Source organism: Rhynchophorus ferrugineus, unplaced genomic scaffold (genome assembly GCF_030347505.1).
Source record: "Rhynchophorus ferrugineus isolate W39M unplaced genomic scaffold, kcgeb_rfMv2 rfM6, whole genome shotgun sequence".
In the NCBI taxonomy this organism is placed as follows: Eukaryota; Metazoa; Arthropoda; class Insecta; order Coleoptera; family Curculionidae; genus Rhynchophorus; species Rhynchophorus ferrugineus.
The window spans coordinates 9,454,567-9,480,099 of record NW_027472585.1 but is presented as its reverse complement, the minus strand read 5'-3'; the positions used below and the strand labels follow the sequence as shown (position 1 = coordinate 9,480,099).

General features: G+C 32.1%; 1 protein-coding gene across 2 annotated transcripts in view; it reads left to right on the top strand.

The window, feature by feature from the left end:
- Window positions 1–25,533, top strand: part of Shrm (Shroom) — a 536,569-nt gene that overhangs the window by 311,991 nt on the left and 199,045 nt on the right. The window contains exon 1 of one of the 2 annotated variants that reach the window (XM_076408912.1): window positions 560–810. The exons of the other annotated variant lie outside the window; for it this stretch is intronic. The gene's annotated coding sequence lies outside the window, so the exon portion shown is untranslated. Of the gene's footprint in view, window positions 1–559; window positions 811–25,533 lie in introns of those variants that run through there. 2 annotated transcript variants of the gene reach the window in all.

Below are 25,533 nucleotides of genomic sequence, written 5' to 3'. Positions count from 1 at the left end.
TTTAGTGTGTATTATTAGTGTAAACTATAACTATAAGTTAATAATTAATAAATAATTATAATTTTATAATTGAGGAATATATACTGATATATTTTCTCGCACTCGTCTTGCTTGTTAATTAATCCAAGTACATAGGAAAAGCAGTAATAAATTAATTGTAGATTAAGATTGTACTAAGCGTATCTAATAAAGATGTTATAAAAAAAAATTAATATTTTTCAAGAATATGTGATTCTAAAGTTTACTATTGAGCCGTTATTAATTTATTATAGTCGGTGGGTGTTAATTCCGATGTTGGATATTGTTCATTTCGAAAACACGACCTGGTCAAGCAGCTTCGGAAAATGGTACGGGAACAAGACCTATCCGCACCAACAACCCCCGTCACTGCAGACCGCTGGTGCGGACCGTCCGCCTCCGTCTCGCCGAAGAATTCCTCTGCTTCTTTCTCGCTGGTTCTGCAGTCGTCATCGTACGCCGGTACCGACAAGAGGCAAGCGGTACGACCGAACGCGCACCCAAGACATCTCACGCCTTCAAGGTCAACGCAACCTGGTGTACATTCCGCCGTGGACGCTCGTTGTATAACATCGGCTCCGGTAACGTGGTCGAATTTTTTCAGTTCAGTTCAGTTTAATCCGAAGCAATTTCTTTTGACGAAGAATATAACAACAATATCGGTTTTTTCAACATTCTCTCGCTCGCTCTGGTGTTTGATGTTGGTGAAGGTGATTGGTGACACGTTTGGTTTGAATGTGTTTGGATACTTGTAGTGGGATCTGGATGTACAAACGCTAATACTGCATCATGGTAAGCGCATTTCGGTATTATTATTTACCAAAACAGGCCCATCGATGTTTCTTCATTCTACAGACCCAATTAGAAATTCTCTCACATTATGATTCATTGGTTATTTCATCAGAAATCTCACCTTGACGAGTCGAAAACAATTTTGACACATTGTTCTTCTGGCGCAGTAACTTTACGAATAAATACAAAAAGTTTTATCCGCCAATCTTCTTAACCACAGTGTTCATTTCACTAGAACCATCTGAGTTTTCCGAGTAATAATCAACGGTAACTGAAGAAAAAAACAATTCAGATAGTCATGCATAGGTGCTATGATATGAATACAATTAAGTGTGAAACAAAGGAGTATTCAAAACAACTGCCCATCTCTTCTCAAGAAAGATGATTCAAGAAAATGTAATCAAAGTATGTGACATTCAAAATATTCTCGCCACTAAACGTACAATCAGTTTCTAAAATAGCGATAAATCAAAGAGATTTCTATTCAATTAATATACCAACAAGTAATTAATTATATTTATTAACAGATTAATCATTTATACTGAGAAAATACTTGTTAATATGTGACATATACACAATATGATATTATGTATTATAGTAATAATTTTATTGCACTAAAATGGTTTATCCAAACTTGTGTTAGTTTATGTAAGATATTAACTTCTGAAGATTTTAAGTTAGATTACTACTCTTTCTTAATCTACCACTTTTTAAAGGTACAGAAAAAAGCCATTTTGTTTCGTATATGTAATATAATGTATATAAAACGTTCTTTTAATTGTTTATTAAGAACTGTTAAGTAAGTACTTACCAAGAAAGGATATATATTTAAGTATTGCTTCAACTTGAATAATTAAACAACAAATATTTAATAATTTTAATGTCTTATTCATACCGTCGTATATTAAAAATAGCTTATTTAGATTTCAAAAATCATGTATAATTTATTTAATAGACATTTTTATTTTTATTGGTGATTTTTATCAGATTTTTGACTGGGTTGGATTAACATATTCTTATTATAGTCCTCATTTCATAATTGAGAATTGGAATATTTATACTTACTTATATCTAAATACTAAGTTAAACAATCAAACACAGAGAACCAGATAATTTGAATTCTTTATATATTTATTCTATTATATAATATGTGATTTATATTTTTAAAACATTTTTATAGCATTGTGGGAAAAGCTATGTTTTGGGAAAAAGGATGTATTGTAATTAATTATTATTGATTATTGTAATTCAAACCAATGCTTGAACGCTTTTATTCATAGAATTTTCTCCCTATCATTTCTCATTACCAGTATTGCAAACAGTAGTTTTTTTTAATTATAGAAACACAAAAATTCTTGAAAATTATGTTTTGTTGATCCACAGTTATTTTTTTAGAGCAGAAAAAATTGTCTTTGTCTTAAATAATTGTCACACAAAGAAAGACAAGTCAAGACAGTGATATGTTTTCAAGTGTCCAATGCAACATATGTATAATCATAAAAACGAATTTATTCTAATATATTTTATTTATTTGTATTTAAAACTGTATCATTATGTTGTTTTTCTATTTATATTAAAAGAATTTTATTATCTCAATGTTCAATCTAGTTTCAAAATCTTCGATTATCGCAAATCGATAAATAAATGACTCAAGATGAGGAGATATAAAACAAAACTAAAAACACCGATCACCGTTTGAAAAGTAGCATATCGAAGTCAATAGACCCACTACGCGAAAAAAACATAGAGAAATATCTACACGCTCTAGCAATAATTCCATAAAATTGTTATCCTAAAATGGCAGCTACTATTTAGCGCGTCAGTTTAAGTGTTATTTGCACAACAAGTAGACTTTACGAAACTGAACGCGGTCAATGTCGACGGTTCTTATTTCATTCTGCATCTCTCAATCAAGAGTCGTTTTTGGTCAACGGGATTTCCTAAACCCATGTGTCAATAACCGTTATTCAGTTTAGAAACTCCGGTACTTAAATGGATCTCTATGGTATATCGTAAAATGTACTGTATAAAGTAAGATCATTAATATACCTCAACGATATAACATTTTTTTGAAATAATTTAGTTTCGTAAAAATATCACAATTCTTTGAAAGAACAACATTTGAAAATTTTACGGCAAGGAATATATTGATGAAAGCAAAACCAAGATCAAGTTTTGATCTCTTCTTTAGAAAATGAAAATAAAAAAATAATTGAATGGAGAAACGTCGGGATTATATGATGAATCCCCTTTTCGGTTTACATACTTTCACAGTGTAACTGCTTAGAAAACGGTATCCATTTCGACAAAATATAGCTATTAGTTCAGAATTTAGTTACTACACCAAGGCTACACCCCATATTATTTCCTTATAAATGATGCTTCTATGGATTGGAATTACTTTATCTATTGTTTAGTCTTTTTAGTACTCTCCTAATGATAAATTTGGTGGTTCCTAATCAAAATCATGAAGATGCCATAATTATAACATGTTGTTCAAGATTTCATCTTCTCTTTTATATTAACTTTAAAACAACATATACCTATACGACCTATTAATAGCCCAATTATGTACAAAAACTCTTATTTAATATAGAGTTAATATATCAAAAGACTACAAAACATGTATAAACTGGCGATATAAATTTTCTTTACCAAAATATAATTAGTACGAAGTCATGAAGACTCCGCATCAAGAAGGTTTGTCCCGGTCAGTACTCCACACAGGCTGTCAACCCTGTTTGTATTTAATCTTTTAGTCCTTAAAGAAACCTACCGTCTAGCCAATAACCAGTACCAGTTCGATAGAAACAAGTTTAGAACCAACCATAGGTTGGAAAGGTTTGTTTTAATGAAAACGAACAAAGTTTATATGCGGTTTTAGATTTTTTTCAATAGTGCGGACGGTATAGCCGACAAGGACCTATGTTAAATATCATATTATAATAACGAGTCACATTATCTAATAAAATGAGTGTTTTTTAGGTGATGAAAGTGAATTGATTCCTATTATATGCATATGTTATATATATGTTTCTAAAATACGATGATTTCTAGTGGATTTATTAAATACTTTTGCAATCTGCACTGTTTTTAACCAAAAACGCAAATAAACTTAAATAAAATAATTTAAAAAAATTAAACAAGGTTTTCTATTTACAATTTTTTCTATTTGCTAGGATATTTAATCCTTTTTTATATATACTTTAAAGTGTCCTTTTACCAACTATGGGTTTATCTGGACTGGGCCTAAAGTTTAACGTGAGCTCCGAACCACGGTCCTCAGCATTAAGCCTAGCGACTGGTGAGTGAGCAATTTTGATATCCGGTCTTACCCAGCCTGGTCACTGGCGTGACTGGCGATCATTTTCCTTGTCGGATTTTACACTCTTGCCTAGAAAATTCACAAATTTTAAACAATCACAGGCATAAATTTGTGATCATGGCCCAGCAGGATTCGAACCCGTGGCTATCGCAACAGTAGGACGACCGTCCCATCACCTTTACCACTGCGTCACCAAGCTGGCTTTAATGCTTTTGATAGCCTAAAATATAACCACTGTTATATGTTATTTTTGATAACACAGAATATTGGGTTTATTCCTTCTTTGATGAGTATTATGTATGTAGACAATTTATAATCAAAATCCTTTTTATTAAATTCCCTGCATACAATCTAATAATTTAATTATATGTAATAAATTATTGCATTTGTATGTTCTTCTTTGTTAAATCCTTTTAGTCTGATGTATTTAATGCCACTATTCTTCTCCAAAAACTACAAATAAAATTATAAACGAAGTATTTATTTATTTAAACAATTGGATTTGGCTATTATTTAGAGAATATCAAATACTTTTATTAAATTCAACCACAACAACTTAAATTCTCTTCATTATAACTCAATAAATGTTTTTTATTATTATTTCAATGCCATCTAGTAATAAATTAAACTTAAAGCTTCTTGTATTCTCAACATATATGTGTTTTGCGTGATGTGTATTACATACAGTATAATATATAATGTATAAATATATTTAGCATCCAGTTCAACCATTTCATTTTAACTGTACTTCGAACTAAGCTATTTTATAGGAAGAGGATATTGTTTACCACTGAATAATATATCATTGAACCTTATTTCAGTTAAATTTACAATCAATTCACGATTTCGACAAATCCAACAAGGTCAACATGAGAAATATTTACTAGATGTTCTAGATACGGTTTTGGCGAAAAGTCCATTAAATTGAATAGTTCTAGTTCACAAGGAATTGGAAATTTGTATCGTTGTTATTTAGTCATACATAAAAAAGAAATTTAGCCGGCTTGGTAGCGCAGTGGTAAAGGCGATAGGACGGTCCTCCTACTGTTGCGATAGCCGCGGTTCGAATCCTACTGGGGCATGGTCGTAAATGTATGCTTGTGATTGTTTTAAAGAAGAAATTTGATGAAATATTTTAGGTTAATTTAAAACAAATAAAAAAATCACAATACTTGCCCCACAACTAAAATATTAAATCTGAATTTTAAGAATTAAAAAAATTGTAAAGGTATATTTTAAAATAGTAAATGTTGAGAAAATTCAGTTATGTTCAAAGAATATTTCAGAATTTCTTAAAAACTTATTTTATAATTATTTTACAAGCTCAGGCATAAATATCTTGGAACACGATAATAGTTTAAGAAAGAACTAACTACCTTACGGCTGTAAAAATAAAATTTTTCAGATTAACGAATTGCGAAGTCATTTTGCCGTCTTTATAGTGTCACTCTCTTTTAAGTCATTGGCTTTTTACCTTCAAATTCGATTCACTTACTTGGTTATAAACATTTTTGTGTCTTTTTTACACTTTTGTTGAATTCTGTGTGTCACAAAAGCAATATTTTAATATGTTTTGATGATTTTTTTTTCTGATAATGTAAACAAAATCTATTACGTAATTCTGTTTTTAATAATAAAAATATAGATTTAAAATAAATATAAGAGAAAATCGATGTAATACATAAATAATATAATATTTATATAGTTGAGAAAGTAATGTGTGAGAATATAAATTTAAAGTTATTATTTACAGTCATAAATATAGATAAGAAAGTAATTCTGAATGTCAAATAAATATACAGTACATATATTATGTCAAAATGTCATGTAATATCAATAACGAATTTACAAGTTGCAATAGTTTTAGCGATATATTTTTTGCTAATTTTAAAACATTTTTTATATACATATTTCCTTTTTACCAACGATGTTTTGCTGAACTGAACTTACAGTTTAACGTGGGCTTCGAACCACGGTCCTCGGCATTAAATCTACCGACTGGTGGGTGACTAACTTAGAAATCCTCCCAGAAGACATCCAATCTTAACATGCCTGGCTACTGGCGTGACTGGGATTTTTTCTTCTCGTCGCACTTATCACTCTTGCCTAAGGACAATCATAAATGCTAAACAATCACAAACATAAATTTACGACCATGCCCCAGCAGGATTCGAACCCGCGACTATCGCAACACTGGACCGTCCTGTCACCTTTACCTCTGCGCCAACCAAGCCAAAGCTTTCAACCCATTATGGCACCATGGTCTAATATTTAAAGCAAAACAACTAGGTCTAACGAATGACCTAATATCCCTGGTAGATTCATACTTTCAGTCATTCTATTCAGTCCTTTCAGGTGAGGATCGGTGACGCAGTCTCATGTCGTAAACAAATCTCCGCAGGTGTCCTGCAAGGCGCTCCATTAGCCCCAGCCCTATTTAACCTTTATATGGCTGATTTCCCGCTCTACAAACTTTCGCACACCGCATTTTATGTAGATGATACCGCTTTCTTCACAACCGGTTACTGTCCTGACGCAATACGCAATGGGCTTCAAGTACAACTGAATCAAGCGATAGCCTGGTACAAATTCTGGCGGCTTCAGATTAACCCGAGAAGAACAGGTTATTCTGTTTCACCGCAAGAAGGAGTTTCGCGCCTATCGCCTCCAAATCGATAAAGTCCCTATCCCATGGCTCCCAGAAAGTTTCATACCTCGGTCTCCAGTTCGACCGCAGATTCCAATGGTCTGCCCAAATTCAGCACGCCATTTGCAAAGGAAATGGCGTGTATAGCCTATTATTTCCTCTACTCTGCAGAAAAAGCAAACTTCCAATCGCACAGAAAGCGGCTCCGTATAAAATCTGCCTCCATGGAGCACAGGTGTAGTACAGGTATGTCTCGGAGAGACAACTTGAACGACTCCAAGTGTTTTAATCCAAAAAAGTCCGTGCGTTACACAGAGCCCCATGGTTTATGAGGAACGTCAACACACACCTCGAATCAGGCATCCCGTTTGTGAAAAATTTCATAAACATGCTCAGTGTGAGGTTCTCCATAGGAACCTTAGAACACGACAACATCATAATAAAATGCTTACCCGTCCACAAATCCCAGTAAACAAACTACGACAGTCCCAGTCGTAACCCAGGGTCTCTGTCGCCCGCAAAACAACCATATTCCGAACCTGAAGCGATATTTGGCTCTATACGAAGACCATTTGGTTCTAGTTGGTCATTCTAGTAAATAAAAAAAAGCAGACTTTAAAATTAATCGAAAAGGCATTATTTTCGATGGTGAACATTAATGAGAAAACCCAACTATGATTCTATGCCTGTTATAGTTACTATATATCAAGGAAGCCTACTATTAGTAGCTCGTATGCTTTATTTAAATGAGTTCGTAAAAAAATTGTAAATAGAGATGAAACTAACGTATCTAGAACATTTAAAAAATAAAACTATTTAATTACCATTTAGAGAGTAATGTTATATATTTAATGCTGTTGAAAATTACTGACAATTTTATAACACTGTACAGTGTCTCAAATTCTAACGATCTACCTGCTTAAAGATCGAAAATATGCGACAACTTTGAACATATATTACCATTTGAAAAAGTCCTTAAGGCCAAGAAAACAACTTTTTTCAACAAGAAACATCTCATTATAAAAACGTGATTTTAACAGGCAGGCCAACGTAATACAAGGCCTTGTACTACTGGAGTTCTATCATTCTCGAATTTAAACTAATTCAGTTGGCAATTATGAGGGATTAAATTAAATATGCGTACCAATAATGTTGGGGATTGTACAAGAGGTAGTAGGTGTACTGTACAATAGAATTGTTCAATTGAGACACACTTGTGCCGGTGTAGTACTTGTGTAACACCAACTCATATCATTTTTATTTCGTTTTCTTTGGCATTTTACTTCTTAACATTACCAAAACTATTGTGCTGATCTAGCATATAGTAATCTAGTTTTTATTTCAATAGATGTGGCATTATCTTTCTCCATGGGTCGTTGACTTTTTTTCGATTAATTTATGTTCTTATAAATATTTATGGGTTCCTCGTGCATTTTATTTATCGAGTTGCTTTTCCATCGCATTTATTGTATTCTTGACATTTAAATCTATAGTTTTTTTAACCGCGAGACTTTAATTTATTATAAGTATGGAATATTTCATCAAAATTAATGGAAATATATAAATAAAGACCATAAAAAAATTACTAATAACGAGACTGGCCGATGACCCTTTTCATCTTCCTTTTCTGACTGTCGCCGACGTCATCGACTTCTAAAACACCTGCACGCTGTTGCTACCTTCTTTGCGGTTTTACCTTCCTGATATTTGTGCTAAAGGGTGTCTTTTAGAGTGATTGAAGTTTGAATGGAACATTCAAATCTCAAATATTTATTTCTTTGGAAAGATAATATAATTTTTATTTTTATTTTTTTATAATATGTTTTCTAAGATCTTCGAGGAAGGTATTCGATCAGACGAAGAAATAATTCAGTCATTAAATAAAGAAATAGGTTTTTATAACTTACATATTACATTAGATATGTTGTATTTGCATTAATAGGCCAGCAAGGCAAATCAGTATCAGGCAGTATCAATAAATGTTGCTTCATCGGTGTTGTGATTTAGCAACTTTATTTAATGTTTTAAGGCGAAATCTTGGATCATTTTGTATGGAAATTAACATGGAAGGATTTGGAGCTATTTAGCTGTATTTTCCAGTCTCTCCATTGACCATATTGAATGCTAATTTTTTTTTCTACAGCCTTAAATAGAGATACATCTTTTGTCATGATAACTGTGTCGGCGGCAAATGTTCCAACTACTGTTTCTGTTGTTGTTGAGACATCAGCAGTATAGAACCGTCCCAAGACACTATGATGGGGAACTCCGGCCGGAAAAAGTGTAAGAATTGAGAAGGCCCCAATAACGAAATATGTATCTACTTTTTGAGCATTGCCCTCAATTTTCTGTATTATCTATTGTTTCCTTGAATAACAATGTCATTCACATCTGTAGCTATGAGATATTATTTTGGTTATAGTCCATTATAAGTGTATTGAATAAGGAATAAATTATATGAAACTTACAGAACAAACGCCGCTCTACGTCACACTATATCTTCATCATACATCAAGAAAGGTGGCTAAGCCCTTGTTTTCTCAGTGTGTAATTTCGTATTTTAAATTGTAATTGCTTGGTGTTTATGGGATAAAATTCAATTATTTTCTCAGTCACCTTTTTGAACATTTTTTTAGTTCTTTACAAGGATCCTTTCTAAATGAAGGAAGGAACCACTCTCTCTAAAGATTAGTTTCTGAATTTAATAAATTAATTTTCTCAATAATGAAACCTAAGTCATGAGGCTTCTTAAAGATTATGTCGTTTTTGTTACATCGGTGATTTCAAGAACTCGGTTTAAATTGATTATGAATCAATTATGAATAACTTGATGATAATTATCGTATAAGGCCCCATAATCGTACCCGATGGTTTTCTGTTTCTCTAGGTAGGTTATCGAGATCAAAAAACAACCGCCCATAATATTTCTGCTTTGGTAACTGTTTCATTATGATCTAAAATAAACTAACTAACATAAAACTAAACTTATATTCAATAAATAATATATATTGTTGAACTGTTTAACCCTAATTTATTTAAAAAAATACTATTTTACGTATCTTGCGAGATTTTATCACGAGCCCTCTCCAGCATAACTCTTCCACCAGCGGATAAACCTTTCAGTCGCGGTCTTCTCGGTGTATATTTTCTTATTTTAAATTGTAACTGTTCGCTTTTTATGGGATGAAATTGTTTTCTTAGTCACCTTTTCAATCAGGTTTTTCCTTTAAAAGGATACTTTCTAAATGAAGGAAGGAACCACTCTTTGTAAAGATTAATTTCTGAATTTATTAATTTAAATTTCTCAATAATGAAACCTAAGTCATGAGGCTTCTTCAAGATTCTGTCATTTTTGTTACATCGGTGATTTCAAGAACTTGGTTTAAATTGATTATGAATCAATTGTGAATAAATTGATGATAATTATCGTATAAGGCACCATAATCGTACCCGATGGTTTTCTAATTCTTTAGGTAGGTCATCGAGATCAAAAAACAACCGCCCATAATATTTCTGCTTGGGTAACTGTTTCATTACGATTTCAAATAAACGTGTTCAAAATAAAATTGATTCAGTTTTAATTCTCACGATAAACAACCTGTATACATAAAATTATTTAAATATTCTTACGGCATAATTCATATTTTACAGCTATGTTGGTTAATATTATATATACCACAGTTGTGATACAATTGAGATTTGGTTATTAGATTATCAGACGTGGAGAGTGGACAGTTCGGTTTCCATAATTGTCGGACTATTCCTTAGTGTGATATTAAAATATCTATATTGTTATCAATTTAAAACATTAATGTATAATTAAATTAAGAAATATTAACGAAATATTTCTCTTAAAAATCTTTATTAACAATTATGTTTGGTTTTCTTTAATGTTACTATTAATTTATGCAATCTCATTATTTAACAATGACTGTGACAGTTCTTTTTATATGGACAATATTGTAAAAAAACTTATTTTTAATATACAACTTTCTAAAAATTAATTATCCATCATTAAACAAATTATTTGTTACCTTTGAAAATTACTAAATTTTAATTACTTATATATAATATTGTTGCAACGAATATAGATTCAAGCAAACGAAATTTCATTAAATATTATTCTTAATATGCTTCTGTAACTTTGGCTTAACAAAAACAACCGTTCTTGTTAATTTAAAGCGTTCCTAACTGTAAAAACATTTTTAAGTGACTGTAAATTGATGCAGCATAAGATCCTGAGATTACCGAAATATCGTATTTTATACGGAAATTGGGGTTTACGAAAATTAATTTGCTAAATATTCAACTAAAAATAACCAGGTGATGATGGCTCAGAGTAGTGTTTGGATATTTTTATGGTTTGAAGGATGTAAATCTAATTTTACGTCATTGCTGTAAAGATAAATTTGTCATGTTTTAAAAAACAAGTATTCAATCGATTGTATCGTTAATATTCATGTATAATGAGATTTCATGTATATAGAAAACATTTTAACTGAACAGATTTTCTATATGGGATGTTTTGCTTGAATGTAATTTTTCTTTAATTATTTACATCTTACATTTATTACTATTGTTTTATTGTACTTACATAAATAGACAAGCAAAACGAGTACAGTTGGTTTGATGTTTTATTGCAATCCCATAGATCGAAAGTGACTTTATGATTGACTGGTAAGCCAATGTCTTTGATTTGAGGTTATGTTGAAAGCATTGTAGGAATATTCGTCTGATCGGTCGCTCAGTCGAAATGTGTGGCTGTCGATGCGATTTCTTGTCCGAACACTCACTAATATTTTTGGAAAGAATTTGCACGAGAAGTAAAAACACTAGTTGAAGAAATACTTTTTCATTTCTTTGTTAAAGGATACATGTGGTCGACGGGAGAATTGACAGGATATTAGGTTAGGTAGAGGAAGTATGGTAGCGCTGTGGAAGTGGTACTGTTACAAGGGTGTAGAGAAAAGGAAAGAGAGTGAGACGTCGTCGTGATAGTCTTTTATATCCTGGAACTGCATGGTAACAATCCATCGGCGTTGCCAACCGTTGAACTTGTAGCTGAATGCGTGGTGACCTAAAGGGTCGTGGCGGTCACCACAGCATCTTCTGGCTAACTAGTAGAGTTTTCCGATTTTGAGTCTGATCTATTCTGCTTTTTGTTTAATATGAACATCAAAATAGATGCCGTATTTAGCTGATTCTGCTTAAGGAATCGGACACTGTCTGTGGAAATATTTCCTAAAACTTATCAATAGTAAAACAGGTTCTTTATAATTAAATTAATAAATATATAATGAACAATAACCCAAGATATTGACAACTGGTTCCTTCTTCTGCATAGTTAGAGGAAAGTAACTAAATATGGGCTACAATTGGAGTTGGGTCAAGAGTAACAAAATATTTAAAAATCAACATTTTATTAGTAGTTGGTTAATATTAATCAGACATATTTTTATTAAAAACAGTTACTCAAATAAAATGGGGGCTATAATCTGGGCTATAAATGTGAACTTAAATATCTTCTAGGAAAATAACATTCATGTTATGTTTATATGGTAGAGAATTAAATGAATTTGGTAACAAAAATGATTATTTTACTTACAAAAATCACATATCCAAGTGTCAAATTCTGACCTTGCAGAGACATTATGTGCCCAAAGCTAAAGACTTCTTCTCTTGTGTTTTCTGAAAAAAAGTTGCTAGCAGAACATACATCTTGCATCTAGAGCCAGGGACTTTTAGCCCATTATAGTTTCTGACCCAGTTTGTGAATCAAATTCCTCTTCACCTTCACTGTCTATCACTTAATTGTAGACTTTTGTTTTCTTATTTCTAGACTTTTTTCTGTTCTTCGGCTTTATCTCGCATATCGCGTCCAAAGGTTGAAAATAATTTGTTGTTGCAAATGACATTCATGTAGGCTTTGTAAGTGACAGTTTATCCTTGTGTCATTTCAGAGGTAGTCTTAACTATGTTTTACCTGCTAGGCCAGATTCACGGAATGGACTTTAGAAGTTGTTAGGCCCTGCCAAGCTATATGCCATTCTGCGAAGATCATCAATCCATAAATCTTTCCATCATCAAAACATAATCCACTAAAACATTTTGAAATATGTGCCTACCATTATTTTCCCACGTAATGTTGTAGCAGCCGCTTCTTCTAGAGTAAGCTCTATGTTCAATCTTAATCGTTGCAAAGTCATTCTTGGCACTTTGAGAGTGCCAAGATTTGCTGCTTTTAGGGTATCCATTTTATTTTCGCGAACTATTTTATGGCCTTAACCATTTGTTCTACATCTCAATTTGAGATTTGAGGTTAAGTAGAGTTAAGTTGAGATGTAGATTTTCCTTGATTCTTTTGAATTGGTCGGTGCCATTCTGAAAAAACAAAATAAACCAACGCTACAAACAGATGTCTAACCAGCTAAGCAACATACTAGTACCTGAATATAGCCCATATTTAGGACCATAGAGATAGACCATATTCGAAATTTTTGATCGAAGTAAACTTGACCTTGTACTTTACAAGTCATGCATTATAAACAAACAATCAATTGGAAAACATAAAACTAAACTTATATTCAGTAAATATTATATATATATATATATATATATATATATATATATATATATATATATATATATATTGTTTAACCCTATATTACCTATCTGCGAGATTTTTAAAAAGCGATGAAACAACAACGTCTTTTCCTACTAGTATTTCGCGTCAGTTCAGATGAAGATGCTGAAGCAAGAATATGGAGATGCTGAAGCTGAAGAGTCGTTTGGTGCGTCTTTCTATTGTTTGTTATTGAGAATCGTCTCTAGCCCACATTTAATTACTTTTCTCTATAATGTGTTTTATTGAATAAAAAATATCTTCGGCATTCTTATCGACTAATTATTTGCCAATCGACCATCGTTATCATCGCCATAATCCTCGTGCTTGCAACGAAATCACGAACCCTCTCCAGCATCGCTCTTCCGCCAGCGGATAAACATTTCGGTCGCGGTCTTCGACTTCGACTATCGAATTCTTTTCGCGCCATTGACACCGGTCGTTTTTTTTTTACTGGTTCATTCCAACGACCCTGTTTTTACGGTCGCACTCAGCGACGGTCTAAAAGGTGCCTTTGTAATGAGCCGGGGGATTCGGTACGACCAAGTGACTCAATCGATTGGAAGGCGTTAAAGAGCACAAAGGAAATTTGGGATAATTCGAATCGTTCAGGTAGAAAATTATGAAATTTTAGAAATGCGCTGCATAGAAAGAGTGCCTAAATTAACAAGATCAAAGAATAGATTGTGTAAAATATAGAAAACCTCAATTATATTGCCCAGACACCACGGAAATTTACTGCTAGTGGATTGTAATAATTTGGCATGCGCTTATTCTGAAAATTTATTTGAAATTCACGTTTCCAGTCAACTATCACGTGATATTGTTTATTCTATTGTATATAAAAAAAAAGTTGACTCTGAAAATTGATTTTAATCCAATTCTTCTTTTTATATAATATAAACATGTAAATTTAAATTAACATTCTTAGGTTAACTTTGGGTTTATATTGTTCTCTTAGTAGGTAACACAATTATCATCTGCCTTATTGGAAGAGCCTATCAATAAAACCTTTGTTAAAAATAAGTTACTATTGACTTGGTGGGATTAATTATATTGTTACTAGTCGTTACTGTCTAACCTACAATTTTTTTCTTAATTTACAATAGCTTAAAATCTAGATCTAGATATATATATCTGTGAGTATCCATCCTGTATCAGAACAATTAGCGATAACAACAATCTGAATTGGTCTTCGTAAATAGTATGGTGTTCCCCAGGAGAAAAAATGATTTTATAGAATTATGGAATTCCCAACACTAAAAGAGAAAACACCTAAGTCCCGCTCTCAATCGACGACCCAACGATCAAGTTGGACCTATAAAAATCTCGACACAGATTTAGATGGCATCTATTTCTCCGGGCTCCCTTGAGTAGCTATATTGCCAACTGTAAATTATCAGTCACCCGAATAAACCATCAATAACCCCGTTAGTTTCTATCATTTTACCACGTGTCCATCCTCATCTTCATGTTTAGAGTAACCAATCGTATTCTGGGAGCCTTTTCGCCAGTCCATATAGTTGTTTTATAGTTTTAATAGTTCCTTGTGTATTAATAATATATCATGTACTGATAATTGTGATTTTCTTCCATTTAAACAATACATTTTTCTATATTTCAAGTTAGTTTAACATGAAGTAGCTACAATTAATTTTCAGCAGTATTATTAAGGAACGTAGTTAAGAAATATTATGATAAAATGAAATTGAAAAGTGTATCTTGTAAATAAACTTATTAATTTATTATTTTAGACTAATTAAATAATATATATTTGTTGATCGTAAATATATTACGATAATTATAAAGTAAGGTTGAATTTAAATCAAAATAATATAATTTGACATAAAGGTATTTTGATTATAGTTGAAATAAGTGAAAAATAGTCTAAAAAAGAAATAAGATAAAATATCGGTATAGGTACTATAATAAACTGAGTTTGTTCTTAACGTGATGTTTACTGTAAGCTTAATCTGTACATCTCCATTTCTTTACTCAGTCATTAAACACTGAAAGTTGACTATTTTATGTCTGATGCCGATGAAGTATATTATTAAATTATATTATTACGTATTTAATTTAAGTGCTATTCAAATGATTAAATTATATTGCTTTTTTTGTGAAAATTATAGTCATTCACTAGAAGAAGAATTCATTGCAAATACTGCATAATAACATTTTTAATATAATAACAACAAAATGTCCTTGCTCAGATACAATTAAAAAGATAAAGAGAAAATTGAATAGAAAATATAGCAAATTTTTACTTGAAAAAGACAGAAACCGAAAAAATCAAGAGAAGAAGTATCATGCTGTGTCAAAAAGGTTTGTTTATGAATTAAAGCACTCTACTATCTTATTACGAGGTACGAGGGTTGCCTTTTATATTTCAGGACTTGAGATCTATATAAAATTTTCATCAAAATAGCTCTATTGTTTCTTTCGAGATATATTAAAAAATTGTTAGTGGTTGTTATTGCAGCTAATTGTTTTAGTAATATTGGATATATTGTAACCCCATATATTTGTTAAGTATAAGTGACTTCTTGAGAAAGTCTTGTAGCATCAATGCAATGTATCAGTCCATGCCCCATTTTTGTAACGAACCTCCAGTGACCTACTATGAATAGAATCATTAAATTTTTCGTCACCTATATCGATCTAATAAAGCAATCGTTTCTCCTAGGCATTCGAATTATTAGATAAAGCACCAGTTATTGTTTTCTAATGAGTCGGATCTAATTGGCGTCTAATTATCATAGATTTTTCATTCTTGTCGGTTAGTGTAATCAGATTGCTGCGTGAGTACGAGCTGCATAATAGAGGATATGCAAATCGTTATGCTTTCTGTCTATGGTCGACATGTGTAAATACCGAACTATCAGCGATGTTGCTGGTAGAAATTATAGGCGTGAATGCATATTCATCGTTTGTTAAATGTTGATTGTTCAAATATTCCGCCTGTTTAACATACGACTTGCCTTACAATATCGAAACCATTCCATTTTTTCGTTGTTTATTATAATATTTACTAACATTGTTCTTTCAGAAGTATAACATAGCATTTTTTAAAATTTCATTATAAAATTCTACAGTCTCTTAGATCAAAAATAACTTTTTTTAAATTAGTTTCTATACACTGTGTTTCTCATTTTAAACCTTGCTAGGATTTGGTCCTATTCAGTCTGCACACGAAATATATTGCCTATATACTAAGTTCATTATGTTCTCTAGCTATTTTTTAGTTATTATTTAACTGTAGGGGTACCAACCGATGCAAGTCAACATTGCTTACATACCAAGCTTCACTGGCTACATTTACTACTTAAATTTAGGGATCTTGCTAATATAGAATAAATAGAGGATATATCATAGAACACTACTCGGAGCCACTCCTGCGTTTATTTCGTTTAATTCAGAATACTCAACTTCTTGCTCAAACTCTGTCTAAGACTTGTGCTGTATTTGGAAATATTGTTGACCTCATTTGATTTGTTTGACCTACTATGCTCTTAGGAAATTTGGCTTTTGATCTGTCTTTGTGAACCAAGGCTGCCCATCCATCCATTAATACGAAATATGGTAGTTGCATATGAACTTTGAAAAGCGCAAAAGTATATTTGGAACGAGCAGTAGTCAAAAAAACTAACGGTAGAGAATATAAACAAGGATGAGGACAGAACTTCGTGCTGATATATTATTTAGTTATGTTTTTTTTTTAATTTTAGCAATACGTAGTATATTACATACATCTTAAGTTTTAATATATTCAGCAGCATCATTTCCATATTAAAATAATGAAACAAATATAATTGATTTATACATAACTTAACCAATTGGGTTTTAAACTTGAACAATATCATTATTTAAGTATTCACTTTAACTTTCAACATTTATTGACAAAATAGTCTTATGTTATTGATTATGTCTTCATTATAATCATCAAAAACATACAGTTAACATAAATGATTCAATCATGAATTTATTTGATATTGAAACCTTATAGATCGATTTTTTAATTATACGTATATCCTAGAGTCAGTCTTTTATAATAATTAAGATTAAATTTTAAGCAACGTAAAAGAAATGGAAACGGAAACAAAGAACTAATTAATGGTCATTAATAAATGGCTTATTCAAGAACAATCTTGTTCAAATTTGAGGGACTATTCATTTAAAACTGTCATTAGAACATCTAGATTACTGACTGAAAAAGGTTATTTTAAGGTACTTTAGATAACAAGTGTCTAAAGACTTATGTAGATTATTCAGGACTTTCGACAGTACCTGAGAGGTAGATATACTAGATAGTAATACTTTGCTGCGACATAGAGAAGAAATTAATCGAGATAATAATCATAAATGTTCAGTAATTGACATTCCTGATTAGTTTAATTCTAATAAAATCGTTCTCCATGACTAGATGGTTTTCCCTAAAAAACCTACTAAAAACCAACGACGACATTAAAGTAATTAATTACGCCCGTGAAACTTTCGCAGATCGATTACAATATACCGAAATGTGGTAAATAAATCATACAATCGCACAATTTTATGGTTTTGTCCCATTATCTGTCGTTTTCACTAAAGTGCAATAGCTTCTGGATTAAAATAATCTAGAGCTTGTTATTGTTAAAATATTTTGCGATTTACATCATCGGTTGTAATATGCGATATTCAATTTGTTCAAAATTAATTAGTTCATCATTTTTAGATTTTGTTTCTCATTCACCAAATATAATCAACAAATAACAACTAATGTTGTCGTTAATTAAAATATTATTTAAGCATCTGGTAATGTTAGAATTTTAAATAGAACTGATTTAGATAATTAAAATTAATTATAAGTTTATTCCTGCTGGCTATTTTTTCGTACCCAAACATCTAAATTTATTTCATTCTTCTTCTAATTTTTTAAATAAACAGTCCCCTATTTGCTGACTACTTTTTTTAATAATTACGTCTTACATTAGATATGCTTAGTACAATCTAAATTTACAAATTAATTTATTACTGCTGCTCTGTTGTACTTCCAATAATACACAAATAAGGCGAGTACGGGATTCATCAGTATGTATTTCCCAAATTGAAATAATTAATTAAACTAGTAAAGCTGAAGTTAAGAATACACTTATATACTAAACAAGTTCCTGCGATTTAGTTCGCTTCAATTTCCTGTGTCCTGCGTCCAGCAGCTGCATACACCTCCACGTTGCTGTGATTTAGCAACCTTATTTCATGTTTTATTGTTCATCTTTTTGATTTTAGGCCAAGTTTTCGCCGCAACGCAAGGTTAACACGACAGATTCGGATCAATTAAGCTGTATTTGCCAATCTCTTTTTATGCAGCCTTAAAGACAGCTACATCTCTTGCCATGATAACTGTGTCGTCTGCAATTGTTCTAAGTACTGTTTCCTTTCTTGTTGAGATATCAGCTATATAGAGCAGATATAGGAGCGATCTCAAGACACTACCTTGTATTTGCCAACTATGGACGGGACATTAAACTTATTTGGCAAAATTAGAGACGAACCCAGAAGACATATGATTTTACCTACTCTGGATGCTGGCATAACCGTTTTGTTCCTTAACTGATTGTATATTTTTGCTTATATACAGACATTTATATAAATTAGAAATAACCGTACTTAAGTGGGATTCGAACCACTGACTGTAGCATTAATAGAAAAACTATCTGTTTGACACATTACACCACACAATTGCTCTTCTTGTTATTCCCAGTTAGATAGAATCTATTGACTTTAACGTAATAGAGGAGAACACAGCACATTCTTTGCAGCAAAAAAGCTTATATATATATATATATATATATATATATATATATATATATAAGCAACGAATTAACTGCTACTACGTGGAAATCATAACCTTAGTATATACAAACAAGATAAAAAATACTATTTTATGACTGTTTGACACTTTCATTGGCACGCCACAGCTACCATAAAATAATAACATGAATGATGGGATGGACAGAAAACCTTATCTGAATTTTAATTTATAGTATAACAGATTGGTTATCCCCTGCGTAAGCAAACGTTCAAAAAATCATTTAGTACCCAACCCCAATGGCCGTAATCGATATGGAACTAAGTAAAAGTATCTTTTAAGATTACCTGTTCTCCCTCCCGCCCTTTTCCCTTCTCTATTCGGATGCACCATAAATCTAGCCACGGTCCCCCTTAAAATATTATCAGCATCTACCCCGGAATACCAAATACGGGTACCTGCCCTTCGCCAGGTCGCCATAAAGTGCGACCCGATGTTACACTCTGAAGCCGCGGCGTTAAATTAGAAATTTCCGAATCGTAAATTTATTTTTCAGGTGTGTCGGTGGCGTGAAATCCATCCCATGGAGTTGGGACATTATCGACGAATAACTTTACGGTTATGGAATGACGCAGCTAGTATTTACGTCTTATTTTGTTTCAGTTGAACTCAGCTTTCGATGAAATTCACGTCCATTGGTATTAATGAATTGAGAAAAACGCACTTCTGTAACTGTTTCTAATCGTTAGACTTTGCTTTTAATTAGGCATCATTTTGCTGAAGAGATGTCCCAAAGGGCATCATTAGTTTTTCTAGTCAATTCAAAGAAAAATACTGCTGCGTCATCGTGTAGTGAATATACTTCCTTGATAAAAATGTATGAGTAATAGTGTTAACGTTTCTGAAGCTAGAATTTTGATACAATTGACAAATAATATTTTGCTAGACCAAAAATGTTCGAAAGAAGTTTTTAATAATCGGTTCAGTGGATTTCTAATTTTTACAAATTTACATCATCGGGTTTATTTAATTTTTTTCTACACTACAACACTAGTCCATGTTAATCTTGCGTTGCGACGAAATGACAAAAACCTAATTATATAACTTGACGGATGCCGGATTGCTCAAGCAGCATCAGCTAAATTCCTCGGACATTGTGAAAACATCATGTTAGACAAAAAGCAAAACACATTGGGACCAAAATAAAACAACTATACTGGTTAGTCGGAAGATACTCTCAACTTGATCTAAACTCAAAGAGATTGGTTTATTAGTCAATCATAAAGCCAATTTGGACCCATCGGGTACAGATATGGGATTGCACTAAGGCATCAGACCAACTAGTTATCTAATGCACCCAAAACAAAGTTCAACAATTAATTACTAATGCTTATGGTTACGTAACCAACGAAGACCTCGATGACCTCGAAATCAAATGAAAATTTCGCCTTAAAACGACAAACACGCAGGAAATTAGAAGATTGAAGATAACCAAGCCACATGAACTTGTCTAGTGTATAAGTGTATTCTTAACTTTAGGTGAAGTATATCAGTTCTATTTTAATTTAGGAAATATTTACTGATATATTAATCCTTTGTTGTGTATTAATGCAAGTACAACAGAACAGTAGTAATACATTAATATGTAAATTAAGATTGTACTAAGCATATCTAATGTAAGATGCAATCAATAAAAATAAAGAAATATACTAAATCAAAGTAATTAAGTATCACTAAAACTGAAATAAAATTAAGAGTACAAAACGACCAGACGTTATAATTCGTTTATAATTGGAACTGAATTAAGTTAAGTCATCTCTATTACATTAATAATATAACAGACAGCATATTGAGTACATATTCCTAATAATTAGATGAAGTCAAATAGATTATCCGTAGAATAACCCAATCATCAGCTAGATTATCATTTTAATCTCCTTCATCTCTCTATTTGCTCTTAAACCTCATTTAAGGTAGCGTGTAAAATTTACGAAGCGTGTCGAAGTGACTTAAACCCTTACCCTTATTCTGTCGATACGCCAAGTCTTACTGATGCTTACAATTTTAATTTAAATGATAAACGTTAACCATGAAAAATAGCTCCAAACAAGCTAAAAAATTAGAGCTAAAAAAGTAAAAAAAACCTATAATTCTGTTTATCACAATCATTGAGAAGAAACATCACTTAAAAAGAATTCAGTAGAAATGATAAAAGCAATTTACCAAGGAATACACAATACAAATAAGGTACGTTTTGCTTCAAAACACATTTCTACGGATTAAGACAAAGTTTACCGACACCATAACAAATAAGTTTTACAAGAAAGAAGGGTTTTTACCCGGAATACTGACGAAATATAATTGAGAGGTGAACATTAATATTTCCCAGAAGGCATTTGGTTAGAACCGGTCTAGTTGTTGGCCTTACTGTTGGATAAGTCAGTTTTGCGTTCTATTTTTATTCTGCTCATTCCACACACGTTACTAAATTAATTTACATTACGTCATTTTATGTATATCTTACATAAAACATAAAAGTGATTATTCTTTCTTTACACAATTCTTGGTTAATTTACTGTTGAAGAAAAATGAAAGAATGTCACAAGTGAAGAAACAATTATCGAAATAATAATATTCTATTATTAAACATACGTTTAATAGCAGTTGCTGACGTATTTGATATTGCTAATGTTTTTTGTTCATGTAATACAATAAAGTACTCACGTGGTGACAGTATCATCATCCAACCTAAAAAATATTTGAAAATGTTCTGTCTAATGGTATATTAAATTGAGCGTTGGGAAATATCGACTGCAAACAGTCGAAACAGTCGATAGTCGCGAAACAGTTAATGATCAAAAAACTAGCGAATGAAAATAATAACTACTATTTCCAGTCAAATGCACGGTTGGAATGTTTTATCTCCATTCGTGATGTCAGACGAATACGTGCGAATCCTTTCCTGTATAAATTGTGAGAGAAGAAAGGACGGAGATAATTTCTTGGAGCATTTAATTTTATATGTGCTTATATTTTCCAACGGTAGTATATACATATACATATATATATATATATATATATATATATATATATATATATATATATATATATATATTACGTATAAATCCATGGTACATTTTTGTCAAGTTCTAGTAACTAAAAGTACACGACTGAAACAGCCGATAGTAAAAAAGTCAATTACAACGCTAATTAAATTTTATAATGCACCGCTTAATTTTGGAACTTTTTAACTGATTATTTGTAGCTCCTTGAACCTTTTGTTATTATATAATTCTTAGTTTTCATCTGAAGTTATTGGTCAAAACGTTACTGTTTTACCTTACCCACTTATATTAATGTGCTAGTACTATTGCTATTAGATTATTTGTTGGCAGATCTCAGTTTTATATACCATACTAGCGACCCGCCCCGGCTTCGCACGGGTGCAATGCTGATACTAAATTAAATACGCTACAGAAAAAATATGAACGTTGTATATAATAACATAGCGGCCCGCTCCGACTTTGCACGGGCATAAAATATATATGCCTATGTCACTCAATGAAAACATGATTAAAATCGATCCAGTATTTTTGGTTCATTCATTACTGCCCTTGGCCTGCACGCATTAAATTTGGAGTAAAACAATTCCTCTTCCCCTATACTTACTATGAAGATTTCCTGCTATCTTTGGAATATCTAAATTCATACAATTTTTATTACATTACACATTTTTAAACGCAAATTTTAAATTTGTAATATCTCCGAAAATATTTGTTTAATTTACATGCTGTAAGGAACCATATTGATCTATATTAATTGCACACTGTATTTAAGGTACTTAATTCGATAAGGATTAATGCCGTATTGCTTAAAATAGCTTCGTAAATAAGCCATTTTCTCACGTAAAAAGTAAACAATAAAAATGGTTAATGTGGGTTATCCCTAAAAGATAAACATATACCATCGCGGACTTTTTTGTAGACCTTTTTATGGTGTACAATACTGTAGTACATTAATTTGATCTAACTCGTAGGGTTAGGCAGCGTTTTTGCTAATTGCTAAATAAGCCTAAAAAAATAGGTTAATTTACGACATCACGTTAGAAATCTCTAAAATTAGCAATGTTGCCTTAGTATATTATGCATGTATTATACATATAAACCTTTCTCTTGAATCACTCTATCTATTGAAAAAAACCGCATCAAAATCCATTGCGTAGTTTTAAAGATTTAAGCGCACATAGGGATATAGGGACAGAAAAGGCGACTTTGTTTTATACTATGTAGTGATATCCACAATGATTTTGAGACAAAAGATATGGACGTATATGAACGGCAAAAAAATTATATGTGATATTTTTGATATTTTAGTGTTAACCATAGTAAGACTTAACCTCAATGGTGCAGCAATTAATGTTTTTTAAAATTTTCAAATGTAGATATACTGGAGCAAAAGAAATGGTTTCATCAGCCTCAATGGGTTTTTAGAGTTAAAAAAACTATCTGATCAGGTGAATACGGCCGGTAGGATCTCGCTTCCCGTTGTAATGTCTTAAAGTATGCTTTCACCAGCTTTGCAACATGTGGTCGAGCGTTGGCATGCTGAAAAATAACATTGCTCTGCTTTTGCTCATATTTCATTTCATTTCATTAGGTTTTAGTCACTTCATAGCATAGCATTCGTTTAAGCAGGTTTTATAATATACCACCCCAAGATGATGTCACCAAACACATTGCATTAGCTTGGGACCATGGATATTCCGCTTGGTCGTTGATGTTTATACATGACTAAGTGATCCCTATGAGTTTTTTGGCTTTGGATAATCGTAGTGGATCCATTTATCGCCAGTTACAATACGATGCAAAGAGCCTTTCCTATTTTCCCGTTGAAGCCACATTTCAGACATAAACAAACGCCTTTCAATGTCTCCTAACTTCAGTTCACACCGCCGAAAATACCCAACCATTTAATTATTCTCATGATCATCAAGTTATTGGAAATTGTTTTTCTTGCTTTTTACCCGGGTAATCATCGAGTAATGCCTTCAAAATATTTTGTCTGTTCAGAACGCTCTTTGACTTCGGTATCAAAATAACCACTTCTAAATCATGAAAATCAATATTCAAATGTTCAAATCGATGCAGAACATGGCTGCCAGAAGCTTTAGACAGCATTTGATGACCCTCAGTTGGCTTTTTCTTTGAGTTGATGTAAAAAAGTAAAACTTTCCGCAAATACTGTTACTCAGTAGGAATTCTGACATTTTCAAAGCATTAAAAAATTTTTTCTTCACACTAAGGCTTCAACATGAAGTTGATTACACATATAGCTCATGCAGGTTAAGACACAGTCACACCATTTGTATATCCTTTAAAATTAATTTATGGGTCAATATTTTTATGACCAAAAAATTTTATTGAACAAGAAATTGAGTGAATACAAAAAAAAGTGATATATTTTATAATAATTAGCATCATCTCAGGAAGAAGAAATTAACAGCAACGCATTCTTTTCTACTTCTTGATCATTAGCATATAATTAAGCAAATTGCATATGTTTCGACTGGAAAAGAGACCGAACAAGCACTAGAGATTCCATCTAAGGTAAATTGAACTGTTCTCGTTCGACATCGACCGTCATCTCTCGATGACCGACTCGAGATCGAAAAATCGATACGTGGTACGACCTAATACGGCCCGCAGTAGAATATCAAAAAAACTCATCCACTTACCTTTAACCTTAAGGCTCTTCTTTTGAGCGACGGCCATGTTTTACATTGTTCGACCCCGTTTTAAGAGGTACTACATTTTCCTTATTTGTTGGCGCATTGCGATATTAGCTTGACTTTCGAAGACCCAGATAATATAAAACAATGAAATTGTTACCGACCAGTTCGATATTGGTTCTCGATTTTTGGAAACGTCGATTGTGCGCCTGTGTGTGCGTGCCACGGTTTTGCGAAAGGTTAATCGGTTAATACTTTTTTATCTGTTCATCTTTCTTCTTTATTGCCCGTGGGAGTATCGTTGTTATTTTGTTTTATCTGTATCGGGAACCTTTGAAATATCTCGACTTGTTAACATTGAGATTTTTTGTTTAACCTACTTTAGTTTTCAATATGACATGAAAATTTTATTTCAAAAGAATTTGAAGCTGTCAAATTTGGTGATCACATTAGATGTATTAATTTGCCAACTTTTCTACGTTTAGGATTATAATTGGCGTTAAGCCTACCGACTGGCGCGTGACCAACTTAGAATTCATCCCAGAAGACATCCGGTCTTACCCAGCCTGATTACTGGCGTGACTAGGATCATTTCCTTGTCGGATCTTGC